General features: G+C 34.7%; 1 protein-coding gene across 2 annotated transcripts in view; it reads right to left on the bottom strand.

Annotated features, from left to right (window-relative positions):
* LOC136418807 (leucine-rich repeats and immunoglobulin-like domains protein 2) overlaps nt 1–17,276 on the bottom strand; it is a 69,639-nt gene that overhangs the window by 30,554 nt on the left and 21,809 nt on the right. The window lies entirely within an intron of this gene.

Below are 17,276 nucleotides of genomic sequence, written 5' to 3'. Positions count from 1 at the left end.
GTTGGTGGTCTAGGGCAAAGGGCACCTTAGCACCGACCTTAACAGCAATATAAATCTCTACAAAAAGACCTGAAAATATGTCTGTCACCCCTGCAAATGAAACGCGTTCAAGAAATGCAGCACTCTTAGGAATGTTGGATTTTTCGCTGCATGCGAAGTACGAAAGCGAGGTAAACATAGGTAATTATTTCTATGCGCCAAAATGTGAAGAGGGACTGTACAGGATGTCCCTGAAATGAATCAGCAACGCCTGACCAAAAAGTCCTGGACCGAAAATAAGGTGTTCTAAGCAAACTTACCTACAGCATTTTCAGCGAGTCAACCGATGCACATCATCAACCTGATATTGAGCAATGTAGTCGGAGTTTGAAAAAGTTTAATGTTTTCATAACTCAAAGAGGCAATTACTCGTGCAAAATACACTTTTCTTAATAATAATAATTTAGTAAATAAATCTCAATTTTATTGAGATTTATGTATTATAAAGTATATTTGTAAATCGCTAATGTTAGTAACCTATTTTTATGTTTCTACATATATGAAATTAACATTGTAAAATCATTTTTTTGAGTAAACTTGGCAACACTTTTTTGCCTCGTCACATATTTTTTTCGAATTGAAAGTTGTTAACGATTTGCACAGATTTTTGATTTCGCGCAAACTTCCTATTTGCAATTTGAAAATTAGTGCTGAAGTGTTAAGTGGTCTTTTATAAAACGTTCTTTTAAGAATTTGCTATGGTTTTCTGGATTTTCATCATCATGCCTGAGCATCATTGAGCAGAGCATGCGAGGAGTTCGTTGCTTCATTAATTCGTTATTTTGTACAAGAGAGGGACGTCGGCGGTCCTTTTTTGCCTCTGACAGGTTATTTTAATTTAACTGGTATGGGGACTATCTCAAAATTATTATAATGGGCATATTGGACAAGATGGGAAAACTATCGAAACTGCTTTAAAAATGTTTAAAGAAGCTTTAGCAACAGTTACCGGAGGAACTTGGAAAAACTGCATTGATCATACGGATTTGGAAATAATTAAATGGTACCAGAGGGAACAGATAATGGATAGAACAGAGATAAATCCACTAATAATAGATGAAACTGTGACTCTGACGAATGGGATAGCGATGATTAATAATTATATACGTAGAGAAATTACATAAAGAATATAATAATTCTAATAATAGGTTTAATTTTGATGAAATGTAATAGTCTGAAATAATTTTAATCCTGAATATTAATGAATTTTTGAAAAAAGTGGCAACGTCGAGCAAAGATAAGCATGATGGCGTGCATCGGCTGATTCGCTGAAAATACTTTATATCCAACGTTGCTTCGTTTCATCGCTACAGGACGCCAAAGTTCGCAAATTAATATTATTTTTTCAAAATATTTGCTTTTACCGATTTCCACTAATTTTAGAACTAAAAGTTACCACATAAATTGATTTGTTTTGACGCGAGCGGAATCTTTTTTCAATAAGTGGAAATATTAAAAATAGAGCAAGGTTCGTAAATAAAAGTTTGTATTTTTGTTGCCCTCTCTACGAATGGCTCTAATTTTTTCTCTGCCAAAAGCTAACTTTATTTTGAAACTTTTTTGTTTTTCGTAACATGTTTACTAGACATATAGTTCATCTACAAACATTTTTTTTTCCGATACCTTACCATTCATTACTGTTGTGAAAACGACGTTAAAAGAATGTGTTTTACATTTCCCATCCAACAGTAAAATAAACATTCCATACATACCGATAATGTTTACTGTGGCTGTTAATCGTAGTTGAGTTTATCGTAAATTGAATAACTTTTGGTCTTTTAAAATGAAACATTATTCTATAGCTGAAGAGGCTGGCATGCTTCTTATATATGGATTTTGTGAGGGAAACCGACGTATGAGTGTCAGACTCTATCGTGACAAATATCCAAACTGCAGAATTCCGAACCATCAAACTCTCGCGAGTATTGAAAGGCAACTTGGGGAAACGAGTAGTTTTAATCCAAATAACGTTAAAATCGAAGACGTCAACTCCAAAAAATTTCAAAGATCCGAGAGCTTAATAAATAATAAAAAAAATATGTTAGAAAAAAGGTGTTTTATTAAAATAAAAACTATAATAAATCAAATATTTTATTTGCCCCGCCTACGAACAAACCTATTAAACAACAAACAGAAAAGAAATTACAGTGGAGTTGCGATTTAACGAACTTTTTCCGCCAAAGCAGTTTTACTATTTCGGCGGCGTCCACTTTTACGAGGTTTGAAATCAAGGGCACATATTCGAGGCATATATTTAAAGAAATATGTGCTATAGAGGGTGATTCACGTAACCGTTTCATTAGAAACTTTTGGACTTGCAACTATTTTTAATTTTTCATATTTTGAGGTTTAATTAACATAGAGACACTCTATTTTTTTAAAATATTTTGAAGGTCATACTACTTCCGGTTATACCGAAAGTTAAGGTCAACTTCCTTACGCCAAATGGAACACCCGGAATATTTTTGCATTTTTGGAATTTAAGGATTAACCCGATTAAATCCTTATTAGATATCCCTACACCTAAACCTAACCGTTTTGAAAATATTTTAATTTAAAAGAATTTTTTTTCTAAAACGTCATTTCTTCAAAATTTAAAATTTTCAACTATTATTGAAGCTGGCTTTATGAAAATTTGCTGACATGTTAACCAGACATGGCAGATTAGGTTAACGAGAAAAGTTTTTACAAATATTATACCGGGTCGGAAAAATAATGTCAAATTTAAAGAACTTTGAAGGTAAAAAAGTCCCTTATTTTAAATAGAATACCCCGTATATTTTTGCATGTCTAGATTTTATTTCTTATTATTATTATGATTTAATATTTTTATTATTGTTTAATATATTTAATATAATCGCAAATGTAGCAAAAGCGTTTTTTTAGGTATATGGACACTTAATAGAAATCAATTCACAATTAAATTTCGACTCTAACTTGTAAAAATATTCGGAGTGTCCCATTTAAAATAAACAACTTTTTTGCCTTTAAAGTTCTTTAAATTTGACATCATTTTTTGGAGACCCTGTATAATATTTCTAAAAACTGCCTTGAAAAATATCTCAAATCATCTCGATGAGCTCCATAACGCAAACCGCTTCACAAAACGTCTTTTTGTTATACAATTTAATTAGTTTCCTATAAAGGTCACATTCTAATAAAAATTACGGATTCTGGACAATTTGATGAAGGAAATAATGTCACTGCAGGATCGCGACATGATGCTTATGGCTATTGTTCATAAGAAAATTAAATTTGTAAGCTCACAGATGTATATTACTCAGCCCTGGAAGTTGTTAAGTTTTTAACAGACCGAGACAAAATGTTAAGGCTGATAAAGTGGCTTTATCTTTATTATATACCTATGCGTATGAATCATGAACATGACTTATTTAATATCGTTTTCGAAAAACCTCAGACTTCTCTTTCGTTCAAATACTCTTTGCAACAGGAAACGTGTTTTTTATTCCATCGGGGTATGTTTGCACAATAAAACTGCTGTCTTGAATTCACAACTTTCCCCCATTTTTTCAAATCTGAAAACATCGCATGTTACTTCCTATCGTGTATCGTTTCCAAGACCGATCAGCTGCACCTTTATAAAGGATAGGTAGTAAATTTTTTGTATGTTTTCGAACCTACATTACTTCGTAGATAAACAAGATATTTGTAATGCGGACTGCGTTAATAATTGGGAAAATCCAATTTCCTTTTGTTCTAAAGACTGGTGAGGTACGCCGTTCGTGCATGCGTGACTTAGTGAGTGGAAGCGGACGGTGTTTAGCTGCCATTTTGTGAGTGAAAATCTTTCATCTTTGGACGTGGCAGTAGAATGGTATTACAGCTTGAGGTGCTTCAAAGATTTTTAAAAATTTTATTCAGGAGTTAATACTGATTTTTTTCCAGGGATTGTGTAGCAATGAATTTTTGCATGTCGCAGAATTCCGAGCCATTAAAGTTTCGTAAGTATTGGACAGTAACTTAGGGAAACGAGTAGTTTTGATCCAAATATTATTAATCGAGGACGCCAACATAGAATAAGGACTGTGGAGCTCGAAGAGGCAGTTTTACACAAAATCGAAGGTTATCCTAAATCAGGCTGTAGACGCTTGAGGTTCGAATTGGCGGTTTACAAAAATAAGATTAATAACATTTTACGAAATCAGTTTCACCGATACAAAGTGGATAACAAACGCAACCTTTCATAAGAAAATTTTATTTACGCACGAAGCTGCGTTCATGAGATTGGGAATTGCAAATGTACATAACGAACATGTGTATATCGATGGAAACGAATTTATTTACGTATTCAGGAAAACGGTCAACATTTTGAACATTTGTTATAAGAACGAAACCAAGTTGGAAGTTATTTAGAATTAATACTTTTTTCATATACTCGTTCTGACTAAACAACAATGATGAATCGCGAGGTATCGTAAGTAATTTTTTTGCTGAGAAACTGTATGCCTGGCGAAAATGTTGCAAGAGACAAAAACATTTCAAAATAAAACCAGGTTGTGGCAGAGAAAAAATTAAAGTCGTTCGTACAGGGTGTAACAAAAATACACATTTTCATTTATGAGCCATGCGCCATTTTTAATATTTCCACGCATTAAAAAATGATCTCGCTCAAGTCAAAAGACGCCAATTTATGTAGTAACTCTTAGTTCCAAAATTTGTGGGAAACAACAAAAGTGTTTAGCAGTTATTTGGAAAAAACGATATTAATTTAAAAACTTTGGCACTCTGTAGCGGTAAAACGAAGCAACATTGGATGTAGGTAAGTCTGCCTAGAACGCTTTATTTTTGGTTCACGAATTTTTTGGTCAAGCGTTGTACAGGCACTTCACAGACACCCTGTATAATCGGTATATTATATACCAAGGCAGTAAAATCGATTATTATGAGAATAACGTCAAGTTTCAGTCCTGAAGCACTCAGCGCTGAGGGATCTACGACGCGAGGGTCATAAGTACTTCACAATTGCGGTGCACGTAGGATTTTCTCCTCTGCTAAAACTAAATACCTTTAATAAAATTGCGCCAGATTATTACGAAATTAAGCATTGATGAAATCCGAAACATAAAAGGACAACGCGGGCTAAATCGTAACAATAATGGTGCCGTTTCATTTGGCATTCATTTTGATTGCAAACATAAATAAAATAATGGTGATGATAAAGACATTGTGGCAGATTAACTCGCTAGATAAATAATGAGCCATGTACGTGTCATTATTAACCTACTATTTAGCTGTTGTTTCAATTGCCAGTAAACGTACTTTAAATTAATGCAACGCCTACAATAATGCCGTCATTATGTATTACCTCTGCAATATGTTCGGTGAGAATTTCCGAAAGGACAATAGTCGTTGATTTTTCTATTACAAAACCATCATGATAAATTTCCATCAATCCAACACACTTTCCCCCAACAAATTATGTGGGCAGGAAACAAGAGAACACAGAACTTATTGTGGTAAAGGGATTCACATTTCGCTGAAGAAATTGACCTATCAGTAGATTTAGTGAAGAATTTTTGGCTAGTACTGCAACGATTTCCAAACTGGCCTTTGTAATATTGAATTCTTCTCGGGAATTGTGTAATATTGAATTTTTTAGGTTTCAAGATTCAATTGTGTACGCCTCTGCTTCGAGTCGAAATTAGTTCGATGCTCTAACTGTCCTCGGAATTTTTTGCAGGAATTAATATTGAATTTTGTTAAAAAAGTAAAATTGATTTTATTTCAGGAATTAATAAAGAATTTTTTCCAAGAAGTGAAATTTAATTTTTCTAGATTATTTTACTCATTTTTATTCAACAGAATTTTTATTCATTACTTTAACCATTAAATCTTAAATTATTAAGTTATTGAATCTCATTTAACTAAGTACCGAAATATCTTATTTTGAGCTGCTTAGCTGAAAGCCTAACGTACATATTTATTCCTTTTTGATAAAATGCAAAGTGTACTCAATAATTTCACAAATAAATTCAAATTCCTTTCCCAAAACCCTCTACAAAAGACGTTTGTGTGACAAAGGTTTTACAGGGAAACAAAGTTAATCTTCATTAATATTACAATACTTCACCGAGATTAAGGTCTGACATTGAAAACGTTTCTTTAAGGAAAAAATATTTATTTTCAAACTTATTTTGCTTTAGGTTAAAATGTCGGCAATCGAAAGGACCCGGGGCAATTGGTTTAGCAAAGCTCTCTGAGGGTGGATAAATATGACAAGTTTGTTTTGAGGGTTGCTGAATAAATCCTTCTCAAAATAGCACTACCCATGAATTGTTGTTCAGCTCGGTTTAATAGCAAACATTAACTATTCCTAATGAGGGTTGATGTGCGTGTATAAAATAATGCTCGAGGTCTAAGATCCTCTTAGTTTTTTATGCGTTCGAAGCTCTTCTGTTAAAGGAGAGAAACAGATTACCTAAGGAACGAAATCAGGTAAGGCAGTGAACACAGACCCATGAAGTAATTTGCTCGAGGCTCGCCTGAATTTCGAAATCGGCACGTACAGCGACGGTCCCAAGGGCAGATGTCCTGTCTGTCCGCTGTCGAGGTCGCAATATTGGAAAACCGCTATATCAAATTCAGAATCCCAAAATTGTAGTTTACTTAAGGGTGTCGAAATTAATAGGTCTCCAAGGAAAGAGGTTTCATACCCATTTGAGAGTGCTCCCAACTATCACAGCAATCGAGATAGTTTGAGAGCGCCATAGCGATTATCATGTTGTAGGGTGGCATTTTTGGCGATAGTTACCATCACCGCAGCAACTATCACAAAAACTAGCAAAATCTAAATCGGCCTTAAGGCCTATCATAACTGACTACTACTATTGGAGTAATCGAATGTCCCAGGAGCCCTCGCAATAAATTTGACACAAAACAGCGACGTTCAATCGATTTCGCATTACGCATTCAGCTATCTCGCCTGATTACTGAAATTAATGGCTACGCGCTAATCAAATCAAATAGCTACGGACCAGAGGTTGAAAAGTATTCCGCTTTCTGGTCACGTCTCGCAAAAAGGCTGGAAAGTCGGAAGTTTCCACCCTTTTCTTTGTTCGACTACAACTCCCGAATTTCTCCTCAGCGTATCGGTTTCTCCTTTGGTGTTGTTCTGGCCTCGTTATGTTTCGAATAATGCGATTTTTGAATTATGTTTTCTCCGCTATCAAATACAAGAGGAGGAATTTCTTGACGAGCATTGAAACAGCGTGTTTTTCTCTCCTGAATTTATGTTTTCATAATGAGCTTGATCATTTAAAATTCATTCACGAGAACGGCAGCTTTTTTTGACAAAACGTCTCCCTCTTTCGGAATCATTAAAAAAATTGCCACTAACAGTGGCAATTTTTTCCAGGGAGGTTTCCATTATATTTTTATGGACAGTATTGAGTGCGTATTTAGGACAAGATATGTCATAACTTTCGCACCGCAACGTTTTTACAGGTTTGACGTAGTGCTCCCGAGGGCTCAGCTTATGTGGCCTTTCCTTTCTTTGTCGGAGGTTACGACAGCCACAAGTGGTCCATTATTGTAATGGAGAGTTTCAAACGCGTAGATATCAAGATTGACGAAGGAGGAAGGTACAGGTGGGCAAGAATGTTCCAAAACTAAGATTATTCTGAAAAGTAATTGAATGCCTGTTAATAACAGTTCTGGAAGTTACGCGAGGGTGTTAATAAAATAATACTCTTTCTACAGCAATTTGAAGCGTAACTTGTTACAACTCAAACTTATTTTTCACTAAACAGAATTTCCCTGCTGTTCGTTCCAATTTAAAAGTTTCTCTGTTCTGCAACAACTGATAAGTTTTATTGCTATTGAAATGGGGCCGATAGTTGCAATGGGATAACGGTTTTTTAAGACTGTCCGAACAGATCACATCTAAATTGAACTGCATGGTTGCAGGACACTTAACATTTTAGGTTTAAATTTAGGTTTCTCAATGGAGCTTTCATGACCCGTTCAGGGAGTGGCAAGTACGTTGATGTGTGATTCAAAAGAATATGGGTTTATAGGAACTGAATAGATTTCGGTTCGGGTGAATGAGAAAGAAAAATGCTCATAAAGAATCAAACCCCTTCTCCACATAGCGCGCTAACTTGACAGCATAGTTCTCTAAAAGTTTTCCTACTGAAATCCCTTTCTAGAGACCCATCAAATAGTTTGATAGTTTTATGAAATACGTGACTTCATATGCATAAACGCTTGACATATTTATAGTAAAACTTGAAGTTTTTTCAAAAATTTAATGTCTCACTTTGGATCAACATTAATTCAAGCTTGGTCAACGAGCAGATGTAGATGGTTCTCCTCTGAAGCAGAGTATCCACCAGTGATTTCCAAAATTAATGACCCATTTTGGGTACAGTTCAGATACCTATCAATGGTTTGAACGGAATGAGGAATATGTGAGTTAATCTTCACTCTATGGTTTATGGTAAAATTGCTGGAAAATTCAAAATAGTTTCCAGCAATTTCACGAGACACTTTTGCTTACTAAGAAACTTGTTTTCAAGGTTGTAGTTTAGGAAATTTTCCAAATGTAGCCAACCATCCACCTTGTTTGTTCAACGGTATATCATACGGGGAAACATTTTTTAATGACTTATGAATAATATTCATCAACCTGCTTTAAAAGGTATTTTTTATTACAATTCACCACACATGAATTAATGCATACTAGTTAAAATAAAAATATTAGCTGTAATACTTATTTATAACCGTAATTAAAATAGAAAATTTCCACAAAGGTTCGTGTCAGTATACGATTAAGATCAGCAGCATGGTTCCTAGAATGCAAATCCGGCACTGAAGGTTGCAAATATTTTTATAAAAATAATATGAAAAGGAAGTTAGCCGGCATAAAAACTTCCTCCCCCTTTGAAACAACACCCTTCTAGATTTTTATCTGTTCCTGAGCTTAATGTATTCCCCAAATCTACCCTGTCCCAAACTCTGGTCTGGAGGGGAAAACCAAGAGTGCTTCCTTGAGGCTTCGAGGACCGAAAATATTTTTATCTTTAAAGAGATATTTGAGGGGTTTCGAGGACGGAAAAAAAAAACATGATTTTTATAAAAACGTGCATCGTTTTTGCTCAAAAACTGCCTAGAAATGTATAACATGCAATAATAATGATTATAATTAACACTATTGTTAACGTACATACGTATGTATATACAGGGTGTCCCAGTTAAAGCTGTGATCGAATATTAATCAAAAACGGTACGTTGTATGAAAAATATTTTCAAATAAAAATTGTCCGGTAAAGAGGGGAACATGTCATGAAGATAGTGACTTTTATCCAAAACGTCATTTTAAGGTCATTTCAAGGGTAACTTTTTTTTCAAATGGCAACTCCGTATTTCTTTTACAGATCCTCGTAGACCTTCAAAAAATGAATATCTTTTATTTGAACAATTTTTTATTAGACATTTTGCTGCAGAATTACCCTTGATTTTTGTCCAATTTTTAATATAATCGAAATTCTTAAAATGGCCTTAAAATGACGTTTTGGGTAAAAGTCACTATCTTCATGACATGTTCCCCTCTTTACCGGACAATTTTTATTTGAAACTTTTTCATACAACGTGTCGTTTTTGAGTAATCTTCAATCACAGCTTTACATGGGTACCCTGTATATTTAATATGCATTGCTTAATTTCGCGTCACATGATAGAGGCTTCACCAATAAGATAGATATAGATACCATAATAATTCTAGACAATCACAAGCTAGCGCTACTAACTTACTGAAAATCTTAATGCACATGTAAGGAAGGCATTTCTCTGCTGGTAGTAATACTACAAATGCATAAAATGAAATAGGAATTTCATGGATTTGCATGACTTACCAGATTTACAGTTTTTGTATAGAAATATTAAAAACACTATATATTTTTTTCAATTTGGTTCTGCAACTCTACCTAAAGTCTATGTATGATTTGAAATACGCGTTTCTGAGATATACACACAGGCTTCCTATGTTCGCCTTTTTGTCAAAATATGGAGTACGCAGAGTTTGTCATCTAGACATTTACTTCAAGTTCTAAACGATTTTAGTCTTAAATGAAATGGCACTTGAAAGAGGAGGCACTAGCCTTAATAGGTTTTTCTTTCTATTAATAAATCTAATGTTGTATAACTTTATCGAAAACTATAAATAATACCTCGAAGCGTATGAATTATGGTAATCTCTAAAGCTTTCCTCTTTGCAGTATATACAGCATAGAGAAGCAAATATTAAATAAATAAGCAAAACTCAGTGATTTACAGGCTAGCGAAAAAAGAACCCAATATATAATTCAAATGTGGATATACTACTATTGCAGAAAACTTCTCTCAAAAATATGACCTAAAACTGACTTTATCGGTTCGGCCAATAAAAGCTTTATGATTTCCTGTTACATTTTCAATTAGTTTAATAATTATTTTAAATTTATCACTTCAAAATATAAACAAATTAATAATAAATTTGAAAATACAGAAATTTTAATGAATTTAAAGTTTGATATTTTACTGTACACAGAATAAAAGTTAATAATGGCCGAGAAGCGTTGAAGCGTCAAATCCAAGATTTAAGTATTATAAATGCATCACCTAGCAGTGGAGGAAAAATAGCAATGAAAACACAAAATTGCTTTCACTTTATCCTTTCATATAAAGCCACGAAACTAATAAAACAAATTCGTGAAAATTCGGCTTTTGTCAAATATCTTCAGAAATAATCGGATTTCTTTTAAGCAGGAAACGAGATATTCTAATCATCGCACCTTTCTTATAATTTAATACTTTACTCCTTATAAGTTACGCGATCTTTAGAGTGCTTTGTTATCTGCGGCACTATATGTACTTATATTATTCAAAGATCTTTAATAATTCCTTCATCTCTTATGGCTTATGATACTCCTATAGAGTGCACTATTATCTGGTACGCCAAGTAGATAATATTCAAAGACGCGAGGTTAAAAGGCAAATGATAATATCTATAGATAAACAAAGCTCTGGGGGTAGGCATAACGAATATTGATTACACTGACGCTTTGTGTTCTTAACGTGTATTTTTAGAAAGCTCCGCTTTGCTGTTTTTACATTACCAAGCCCCAGCTTTTTTTATTAAATGCCTGAGATCGAGTTTTTTTCAATTAATTCCCATATTACAATAACTGAGGTTTTTGCCTCATTCACCTTGAGAACTTTAAGCGCATTGAGATCCGATATGCCCGAAAAACTCGCTTCAGGTTTTTTGCAAGGATCCTCGGAGACTGAAAGAGTACTAATGATCCAAATTTTTCTCGGTAATCTTAGTGTCTTACGCGTAAAGCATTATGCGATATTCATATCTCGGTCAATGAAGACTGTTTTTGATTTATTCTATTATTCATTTTAAAAACATACTTCAAGTCAAGTTGTCGTTTTTTAGTAGAAGATGAAACGACCTTTCTAAGGAGGAAACACAAATCTTACTTCCGACTTAAAAATTTATAAATTGTAGCTGTCACCGGAAGAGGCTTGGAGTTAAGCATGAAATTTTTATGTTGTACAGTATCACTCAAGAATCGAAAATTGGCGCGTTTCTGTTGTCCTTTAAATATTCGCAATTATAGAAATATTTACCGAATTGGTTAATTTTAGCTCTATCACAAATATAATAAAAGTCCAACATAAAACGGATATGTTTATCGAAACATACAGGATGTTCCATTGGGGAATAAAGTAACGATATATATGGAAAGGTGTGGCGAGACCCTTGAAGCCGTCGGTCTTGTCGATCCAAAAGCCGTGGGTAGGTCATTATATCAATTTGTTAAACTTGTCGATACTATCTGTAAATGATTTTTGTCCCGGAATATCGTGCATTTTACATTTCGATACTTTCTAAATTAACCTGATATTGGGATATCTCGATTTAGTCGATAAGTCATCCCTACGGATTTAATTTCTAAATAACCTTTCCATGAGAAAATATTTTTTCTTTTTCCTTTGCATTACGTATTTTTACTTCAAACGCTTTTTACGGAGGGGATCCGAGTTACCGCAGAATCCCGCTGAATTCCTCATCCACTTATCAGCTGTCTTAGCCTGATCCCATTACATTTTCAATAATTGATCTCAGAGATTATATTCCTCTTCATTATCAATTAAGAACTGCAGTCGATCCTCAGTTAAGAACGATCTTAAGTTGACAGGAGCAGCCAGAACGCCATTAGTTTCCATAAAGCTCAATGTGTGCCAAGCTTAAGAGGCTTTCCTCCGCTTACATTTGAGACCGCAAATCTCCATTAATTACAAAAGTGGGATAAAGTGTATGCAAAGGGAAATTCTATTTCTGATCTTTTCCCCAAAGGACTCTAATGTAATTCAAATAGTAGTAATTCTCATTTTTGTCATTTTGTACGTCCGTTCTCGCTTACGTCATGTAATATTCCATGTATGAGTCAATTTACCTCTTCGTTATCCCTGGGAGTGCTATAATTTATTCCTTCATCAAAGTAAATTAAAAACAAATATGGCTGCATGCATTCCTTTGAGATAAAAGATTGCAGCTCTATTTAAAATTATTGTAGCTCTGCAACAGCATCAACCGTGAAGTATGTCTATGCTCGATGCTTTTTCTTGCTGAAGATAATTTATCTCTGTGTGGCGTTGGCTCATGTTGCGATGCATAATCAGGTTATGTCCCACTCAGAAAAATTCTATAGAATTATGTTTGTACCGCGTCCACTTAGGAGCATACGTTTTGCCGATCTCGCTATGAGGTCATGAAATAGAATTAATGAAATTCGTATGGAAATTTGCATTGAAAACTGGCTCTGCGTGTCTCAGCATAACAATTTGATTGATGCTGGGTTGAAACTTAATGGAGTGCGTTAGGATTATAACATAAAGATTATATCTGAAATTTGTGCCGACACAGACCGATAAGGTTTGTCTTCATTTTCTTTGTGAACTGCCAGTTTGGCAATGATCTTAGACGATCGCTCAGCCAGCACTGTGTTAACCGATACTCTGCTTCTACTTTTTGCCCAACGCTTTTTTTTTTGTTTTTTTGAAGTTAATCGTCTTAAAGCTTTGATCCCATAAACTTGGTTTTGTTCGATAAACACTTACAACGAAATTCGACGAAGAACTTTCATTTTTAACAGGTTATGGACCCAGAAACGTTAGTCCTGGATTAAGAAGTCTTCGTCGCCTTTCCTGTAAAGTAGTCGAGTTCGAGTCGTGCAGTAAGTGTAACTTGCGAATTCTAAATACGTTCGAGCCGTATACAGTACGTCTACAGATGGAGGGCCCAAGAGGATAAATGGACAAAAAATGTCGTTTTTCGACAAAAAATAATTTTTGATGAAAGTCCCTGCTTCTTGAAAAAATACGATTTATGAAGATAACTTTAAACTTTTTTATACAGGGTTCCCGAAAACTACGAACACATGAAATACTATCAAGAGTAAACTAGCTTTATTTCTAACTTGGAAGCAAAATGGTAAATAAAAGATAGATTTCAAATCCTACCCAAAGTTTACATACAAAATTTTAACTGAGTATTCCAAGTTTTATTTTTCTTTTAGAACTCAAATAATTTCTAATTTTACCCTTTCCACCTCATTTCACTTATTCACAACAAGCATAACAACAAATGTCTCAATATTAAATTTGAGAAATGCGTCGAATACGGGGTGGTGTGTTTGGATAGGTAATATCTACTAACTTTTATTTTGAATTATTTGTAAACTATTTTGGGATAGTGGAATTTTAAATGTAACTTTGGATAGGGTTTAAAATCTGTTTTTTATTTACCATTCTGCTCCAAAATGAGAAATAAAGCTAGTTTACTCTTGATAGTATTTCATGTGTTCGTAGCTTTCGGGAACCCTGTATAAAAAAGTTCAAAGTTATCTTCGTAACTCGTATTTTTTCAAGAAGCAGAGACTTTTATCAAGAATGGCTTTCTGTTGAAAAACGACATTTTTTGTCCATTTGTCCTCTTGGGCCTTCTATCTGTGGACATATTGTATACAGTGTGCCGCGATGAGCAGTGTAACAAAAATCGATTGTGTATGAACGTATCAAAGTTTGATGACTCCAACTTTCAACTGTGGAAATTCAGCAATTAAATTTTGCTGAAAGTTGAAAAGCTCATGAAGCTAGTCGACGGGACTGAAAAGGTACCTAGCGACACAAGTTCAGATGAGTGGGCTAAGTGGGATACTAATAACTCCAAAGCTCAAATTATTTCGTTGTCAACAATCGGCCAGGTCCAAATTTAATATCTAATAAATTGCGACAACGCGACTGAAATGTGGACACGGCTAATGTCGGTACATAATCAGAAGACGGAAGTGTCAAAAGAATTGCTGTGGCAGAAATTCTATGAATATAGAATGCCTGAAGGAGCAAAATGGCGGAGCATATCTCAAACATTGAAATGCTCGTAGAACAATTAAAAGATGTTAGTGAAACATAAGTACAAATGCAAAATGTTCAAAAGTAATAAACAGTTTGCCTTCGTGTTACAACGCATCTAAAACAGCTTGGGATTCAATTGCAGCTGACAAATAAATTTTCAAAAATCTAACAGCCAGGTTAACGAAAGAAGAATCAAGAATGGTCAATGCAGACAGTAGTGAATCATCTCGGCTCGCTCTGGAATTAAAAACATTAAAAAATAAATTGGAAGCCGTGAGTTTACAAAGCAAGAAAAGCATAAATGACTGGAAGAAAAATAGTACTTGTAATTTTTGCAAGAAAAGGGGTCATTGGCCACGTGAGTGTAGAAAAAGGATTGCTTCAAACAAAGAGAAAAATTTGCACTGGCTCAGCCTATATCCGCGATATTTCGGCATCATATTCAGCAAGTGCAAAAATGAAGAAAACTAAATGGACTTGTGACTCTGGTGCAAGTGACCACATGACAAGTGTACCTGAATGGTTTACAGAACTGAAAACTCTCTGCCAACCTTTGCATGTCCAAATCGTAAATGACAAAAATATTTCAGCAGCTGAAACGGGAATAATAAATATTCAAGCTCTTGTGGAAGGCCAGTGGATCAATACAGCTATCTATAATGTCCTCTATGTCCCAGAGCTGAAAAGAAGTCTATTTTCAGTAAGAGTAATGACTGATCGTAATTTTACCTTCCATTCATCTAAAAATCGTTGAGTTTCGCGACAGTGATGGAAACTTATCATGTTTCAGTATGCGAAGTGGCGATTTGTAGGTAACGAACTTCAGAATAAAAGTGCCTCCGAAGGGCAACGTAAGCAACGTCAAAAATTCTCTTAAATTGTGGCGTTATGAATTTGGTCATATAAATCGTAATAATTTAGAAATCTTAGAATCAAGTAAATTACTCATCAGGACATGGTCAAAAATTTGAAGATTGACGACGTTGAAGAATTCTTTTGTGGTCCGTGCCAATTAGGTAAGCAAGAAAGAAAACCCCATAAAAGTTTAAGAAGACCTAGAAAAAATCAGCCTGATAAAATGATACATTCTGATGTTTGTGGCCCAATGAATATCTCATCACCTAGTGGATCGAGGTGTTTTTTGTCTTATTCAAAAATGACTGCAGTAGCTATAGTACAGTCTATTTCATAAAACAAAGATCAGAAGTCCTTAATAAATTCAAAGAATACAAAGCTATGATAGAAAATCAGACCAATAACAAGATAAAAATATTCAGGAGCGATCAAGAAAAAGGGGAATATGTCAATAAAAAGTTTGAAGCCTTTATCAAAAAGGAGGGGATCTTGCGTGAATACTCAGCGACATATACCCCCCAGCAAAACGGTCGATCTGAGAGGGGAATGAAGACAATTTTGGAGAGTGCCCGGACGATGCTGATAAACAAAAAAGGTTACCCAAGAACTGTGGACAGAAGCTGTTAATACAGCAGTCTACATTCTGAATAGAATAGCATCAACTCAAGTGGAAAATATGACATCCTGCGAAAAATGGTTTGGGCGAAACCAAAAATAAAACACCTATACATTTTTTGTTGTCCGGCTTACATGTTAATTTCACCCCAATTCCGAAAGAAATGGGACAATAAGTCGAAGAAACTATTATTTGTCGGATATGAAGGACATTTAGCAAATTATAGATTACGGGATCCTAAAAAAAGACGAATTGAGGTCAGCTGCAACGTAACCTCCAATGAAAATGATACGTACAGGATTGACAAAGAAAAACCCTCATCAATCTTGGAAAATTTCTATGAGAATGAGGAAATTCAGCTAGAAAATCTTTTACTACCAGAAGAAGAAAATATCGAAAACAAAAATTATACGACCTCAACAGAAGAAAGCGTCGAAGAAACAGATATAGACGAAGATTTCGAAATTGACCTGGATGCTAGTAACAACGAAAACATTGAATTAAGACACCCTACAACCTGAAGATTACTATCATGCAAACTGCTCAATCCTAGAACGAGATTCATACGAAAAAGCTATAAGAAGAGAAGACTCCAGTAAGTGGAAAGTCGCTATGAAAGAAGAAATGGATGCCCTACAATCAAACAATACATGGACCGTGGAAAAATTGCCTAAAAGTGACAGATTAATTGGCAATAAGTGGGTTTTTCACGTAAAGACTGACGTAAACCGTAACCCAATACGTTATAAAGCGAGTTTAGTGGCTCGTGGATTTACCCAAGAAAAAGGCATCGATTATCAAGAAACGTTCGCGCCGGTTGTCCGTTACGATTAGATTCGCGTGTTGCTCGCTTTAGCTACAGAAAAAGATTTTCAAATCGCGAATTTTGACGTGCAAACCGAGTTTATCTACGGAGATTTACCCGAAAATGTTTACATAAAACAACCAACAGGATTTGTTAATAAAGAAAAATCAAAACTGTGCAAACTCAACAAAAGCCTTTACGGGCTGAAACAATCCCCCAGATGTTGGGACTGAAAGTTTGTTCTCTTTTTAAGCCATTATGAATTTGAACAATTAAAAATCCATCCGTGTGTGTTTATCGGTCGTCTCGATAACGCGAAAGTGTATTTAGCAACATATGTTGACTGACGGACTTTTATTGTCAACATCCGAAAGTGCGATCCTTGAATTAATGGAAATTCTCGAACAAATGTTTAAAATTACCGCAAACATGAGCAATCAAAATTTGCAGTTTGTTGATGTCCAGATCAAACAAGACGGTGGAAAAGAGATGATAATGATCCATCAACAGCCTTATGTTTCGCGAACGCTCGAAAAT

Source organism: Euwallacea similis, chromosome 37, assembly GCF_039881205.1.
Source record: "Euwallacea similis isolate ESF13 chromosome 37, ESF131.1, whole genome shotgun sequence".
Taxonomy (NCBI): Eukaryota; Metazoa; Arthropoda; class Insecta; order Coleoptera; family Curculionidae; genus Euwallacea; species Euwallacea similis.
Note: the sequence above shows the minus strand (reverse complement) of the source record. Positions and strands in the feature narration are given on the sequence as shown.